This window comes from Aquarana catesbeiana, linkage group LG02, assembly GCF_042186555.1.
Source record: "Aquarana catesbeiana isolate 2022-GZ linkage group LG02, ASM4218655v1, whole genome shotgun sequence".
NCBI classification, from domain to species: Eukaryota; Metazoa; Chordata; class Amphibia; order Anura; family Ranidae; genus Aquarana; species Aquarana catesbeiana.
The window spans coordinates 534,273,622-534,279,621 of NC_133325.1; the positions used below are offsets into that span (position 1 = coordinate 534,273,622).

At 41.5% G+C, this 6,000-nt stretch overlaps 1 protein-coding gene across 3 annotated transcripts in view; it reads left to right on the forward strand.

Moving 5' to 3' along the window:
• STRIP1 (striatin interacting protein 1) overlaps positions 1 to 6,000 on the forward strand; it is a 614,942-nt gene that overhangs the window by 185,544 nt on the left and 423,398 nt on the right. The window lies entirely within an intron of this gene.

A 6,000-nucleotide genomic window follows, 5' to 3' on the forward strand; every position in this document is an offset into this window, starting at 1 on the left:
AGTCGATTTCCACAGGTATCCACAGACTGCTCATAGATAGGGATCACTTCCGTGGCTGATCAAATATTACATGGAATGAGAGAAGGTGGGCTCCATAATGCAGTAATCCAAAAACGTTTTATTGTAAAACACACGTAGTAATTTACAGTTTAAAAACGATGCAAACAGCGTGACAAATGATAGGTCTCGACCGTGACCGGAATTGACGACACCTGGCTCCGAGGCCACCTTCTCACATTCCATGTAATATTTGATGAGCCACGGAAGTGATCCCTATCTAAGAGCGGTTTGTAGACACCTGTGGAAATCGACTGTCTGCTGGGGAATCGGTGTTTCCATTTACACAAGAGGCTTGACTAGACCCGTGGGGGTCGCCGTATGAGGTGAGAGGCTGGGGCAAACTATTGGCACACAACGGATGGTAACTAGGATGAATTGGATGACCTCTATTCCTTTTTTTGCACAAAACACTTTACATTTATTTTTATTCACTATCCCTGATTGGATACCACTGAGCGGATGGTGACACACACTTCACTTTTTGATTGGACATTTTGCTTGATGTACTTATTATTTTGATGCACCCTGCACTTTTTGGAACTTTTCTCAACAATTATATTTAAGATTTGTTATGAATTTTTTTTGATCACTGCACATTCGTTTTTTGAACATTGCACTTTGTAGTTATATATTATTGTTGAATATGCGCCACATTATTTTTCTTTATTCTGTGATAACAGAGAAGTTGTGAGTATACCAAGGAAAGGAAAAAGCTTATATTAAAACCTCAATAAGTCGCAATCTATGACACAGCTGTCAGTGGGTATATACAACGGAATGGCTCTTACCTTGTAACCATTCACAGCAAGAGAGACAGAGGCAGTCCAGAGATGGATATCAAACTGCATTCATTTTCAAAGGCAGCAGACTTCCCAAGCTCCGAATCAGCTGGATCTGCAAGGCATATCAATATTTGCCATAGTAGTTAAAACCAGGATGAACAAAGTTTGTACTACAAAACACAAGGGATGTTCAATAATTCTAAGCTGCAGATGTCAGTGTGGGGCTCCTGGGTGAACGCATGGAGGATGGTCTTAGCAAATTAAATCATTGCCATGCAGGGCTATTTTATGGTCCTCCAACTTGGTGGCTGAGAATACTGCCAATCAAGTGCGGACGTCGGGACGTGCCGATTGTGCATGCACGAATGTGATGACGTCACACGCATGTGTGAAGTCCCGTCGGCCATTTTGGAAAGTCTGAAATAACACAGATAGCTACAACAATGCCCACAATCCATAGGCAATAGTTGAAATAAGACTGAAAGCTGTTTAAAACCCCAAACAGAACTCGTGGGGGACCATCTAACAGTAACCAGACATGTCTAGCGGTACTAAAACAGCCAGCATCCTCATTAAAGGGCCAGTCACAAAATTTGTCAAAATCAAAAAAAAATTGACAAAAAACATCCTATTAGGGGCCAATTGCTAATTTATAAATACTCTAATCCACTGATAGACTAATTGCAAAAAGGAGATAACATGCAGGGATGAATCGGCACTAAAATGGTGCTGCCTGAGAGGATCCATGGTAGGGTCCTCCCACCATGATGCCCTGGGCGTCCGTATGACCACCCATCCAAAATGTCAAGTTCGATTGGACCCGATTGTTACTGACCTGAAAGAGACAGCCAGAAGATCCAAACAAAAATAAAGTTACAGAATAAAGAACAAAATATATATAATAATTCTGCGCTACCCTAAAGAAAGGGACAGAAAAGCAGCCAACACGACCAACAAAGTGTAAAATAGTAAAACAACAAAAAAGTGTGGCGCTGAACAATGTCATATAAAACTGTAAACAGATCAAATATACAGTAAGAAGGATCAATTATGTCTGCTCAGAGCATGTAGTCCTCATGTAAACATTAGAGATACATAGTCTGTATGGCAATATGTTAAACAGAATATTGAAGAGTTGTGTAGATATCTCAGCTAAAAAATCCGCTCACTACCACCAAGAGTTGAGGAGGCTTACCGGATAAGGTGGACCCAATGGGGCATACGCCGGATTGGGTCGGACAAGGCTTAGGAGATGTTGGAGAGAGAGCTGTCAGGAGCAGATCTACATGACCTCCCAGATCCGGGAGATTACGCACACCTCCCAAGTTCCTGGTATAATTTGGATGAATACAACAAACCCGTGAGACCGCATTCTTCTCGGAGTATACACAGCCACTCACCACCTAAGCCTTGTCCGACCCAATCCGGCGTATGCCCCATTGGGTCCACCTTATCCGGTAAGCCTCCTCAACTCTTGGTGGTAGTGAGCGGATTTTTTAGCTGAGATATCTACACAACTCTTCAATATTCTGTTTAACATATTGCCATACAGACTATGTATCTCTAATGTTTACATGAGGACTACATGCTCTGAGCAGACATAATTGATCCTTCTTACTGTATATTTGATCTGTTTACAGTTTTATATGACATTGTTCAGCGCCACACTTTTTTGTTGTTTTACAGAATAAAGAACAACCTAAAAGTTGGAAAATTTGTTGGTAAATATGAGTGATCATGCAAAGTGTTACTAACCAACATGGATGATATGCATTGAAACATATGTGACATGGCTTTTAATTGTAGGAACAGCAACAACTTATAGGAATGACTTGAAACTAATGGCTTCATTCAGCCCAGGATGCCTGGTAGCTGATAAATTATAAATCCATTTAGTCTCGGTTGCAGTAGTGATTTGTCAATATCCCCACCTTGTTCTTGTTGGGGGATATATTCTAAGGAAAAACATTTCATCTTAGATGTGTTAAAGTTATGGTAAAGACCTCAATGGCAACTGATGGGAGTCTCAATTCTTTTTTTATTTATCAATGAGACATGATCCCGGATACGATGGAAGAACGGATGTTTGGTCTTGCCAACAAGAACATACCACAGTCACATCTCATGTAATACACAATTCCTATAGACTGAGAATTTGCAGAAAATCTATATATTTGACCATTAGCCAATGTAATTTGTTCAGCAACTAATATATATTGACAAAAATCGCATCTACCGCGTCTGGTGGTGCCAAAAGTTCTTGAACCGCATTGTTTCTTCCTGACAGAATGATGACTGTAAATCAATTGGTCATGTAGAGACTGAGACCGTCTGAATGTTATTTCGGGCATAATTGGAAACAACATCATCTGCTGCCAAAAGATGCCAGAATTTTTCCATTATGCTCACAACCTGTTTGTGCTGCCCCAAGTAACGGGGAACAGTCTTGCATTGGAAACATCTGGTTTAACTTTTTTCTTGTGTATTAATACCTCTCTGTTCGGAGCATTGGCTCTTTGCTTTGCCTTCTTCAGACAGTTATTGCTATATCCCCAATCCTGAAGACAACATTGCAATGCCCTGGCTTCCTTTTCAAAATCATCCTGTTTAGAACAATTCCCCCTCAAGCGACGATATTGACTGTATGGAATACTGGATACTAGTGAGGTTGGGTGGGAGCTGGTTGCATGGCAAATTGTATTTCCAGAGGATGGCTTTCTGTAAAGAGTAGAACCCAGACTGCTATCATGATTGATATATATCTGTATGTCTAAAAAGCTGATGCTTTTCTGATTATAGGTCATGATGAACTTAAGATTATAGTCATTGAACTTAATTTTGTCAACAAAAACAATCAATTCCTCAAATATTCTCCAGTTCAGAACATTGCCAAGAAGGTCCTGCAAGTCATCTCTGAAAAAAAGGTCTCGCTCCCACAGGTAGTGGGAGGGACCAAACAAAAATACATAGTTCATAAGGAAAAATCTGAGGAGGTCCAAAATGAACCCATTGTAGGGGCCTGCCGTGGTACCTCGTTCAGATAGGAAGCCCTCCACAACCCAACCCCCCCCCCCCTATCATGGGGGCTTGAGTTGTAGAGGGCCTCCACATCCACTGCAACCAGGCAACAATGTGGGGATGTAAATAATCAACCAGTTCACTTGTCAGGCAGTCATTGCCGGAGACACTGGGTCTGCCTGGTGTTTGAATCAAGCTTTTATGAGTTTTGGGCAGAGCATATAGGGTGGGATTTTTTGGTGTTTTGACATTCAAAAATTCCAATGTTTTGTTGTCAATAATGTTGTTGAAATGAGCCTCGGCAATAAGGTCCCTGAATTTTGTTATCATTCTGCCAAGAAAAAGTTCAGATATTGGCCTATACCACTACTTGTTGTTCAAAAGGTCCATGACCATCCGTTCATAGTGATTGGTATCAATAACTATATTTCCCCTTTTGTCTGACTGCTTTATCAGGACTTGCTGATTATTCTTCAAACCAGAGACAGCATGAGATAATGCTGGATCCAATTTTGAAGTATTATAATCTGTCCTAGTTTTTTTTCTATTTCCTTGGTCACCTGTTGGGTGAATGCCCAAATGTCCGTGTTGGCCTGTAATAAGGCTCTTGATTTTGGCCTGTAAAGTTGAGGAGTAGGAAAGCAGACACTCTCCTGTGCTTGAGTGATGAAAAATCCACCAATTTCTTCCAAAGGGTTGGTTCAATTCTTCAGAATAATTTCTTTCCTCCCAAAGCTCTTTTAACTCAAAGACTTCATATCTTCCATGGTAAATACAGTCCAATTCTTTGCTTAACCGCTTCTCGCCTGCCGTACGCCAAATGACATCCTCGGCTTTGAGCGGGGATATCTGAGTGATGCCTGTAGCTACAGACATCATCCAGTTATCGTCTTTCAGAGCCGGCGAATCTGCACACCATAAGAACGATCATAGCGGCTGTTCCACCGCTTGATCCTTCTTACGAAGGATACAAGCACCTACGGGAGGCGAGAGGGGACGTCCCCCCTCTCCCGCCACCCTCCGGTGCTTGCACCGACTCACCGCTACGATCGGTGAGTCGGTCACAGGATACGCCAGCCCCGGATGTTTAGCATAGAGATTTCCGTCGGGCCAGATGGACGCCAGAGTCTCTATGATCGTTCGGAGGCTGAGAACAATGTTATGACGTCACGCCCGGCCTCTGTATTCGAAAAAATGGCGCCGCTTCGGCTGGGAAGCGGTGATCCTTTTTTTTTTTTTTTAAATTTTTTTTTATTTCAGGCTTCTAAGCCTAGAGGTGAGATGTGGGGTCTTATTGACCCCACATCTCACTGTAAAGAGCACCTGTCATGCTTATTCCTATTACAAGGGATGTTTACATTCCTTGTAATAGAAACAAAAGTGATCAAAAAAAATTATTTTGGAAAAAAAGTGTCAAAATCCAGGCAATGAGAAACTAATGAGGAATGCCGCTCTATAAGACTCCGTATTTTCAAGGTGCTGCCATCCTACTAACCAGAGTTGGGTGCTGGCTGTGCACAAGTGACCCCGTGAGCTCGTACGCAGAAACGAACGCATACATAAGTCCCGCTCACATATGAAACCGGTGTTCAAACCACACATGTGAGGTGTCGCCGCGAACGTTAGAGTGAGAGCAATAATTTTGGCCCTAGACCTCCTCTGTAACTCAAAACATGTAACCAGTTAAAATTTTTAAAGCGTCACCTAAGGGGATTTTTAAATAGCGAAGTTTGGCGCCATTCCACGAGCGTGTGCAATTTTGAAGCGTGACATGTTGGGTATCTGTTTACTCGGCGTAAATTCATCTTTCACATTATGCAAAAATATTGGGCTAACTTTCTTGTTTTTTTTTTTTTTTTTTTTTAGCCCAAAACTGTTTTTTTCCCCAAAAAAAGCATTAGAAAAATTGCTGCGCAAATACCATGCTAGATAAAAAGTTGCAATGACCGCCATTATATTCTCTAGGGTCTCTGCTAAAAAAAACATATATAATGTTTGGGGGTTCTATGTAATTTTCTAGCAAAAAAATTATGATTTTTACATGTAGGAGAGAAATGTCAGAATTGGCCTGGTAGGCAAGTGGTTAAAGAGGAATTGTTCTAAACCGGGTGATTTTAAAAAGGAAGCCAGGGCATCTTCG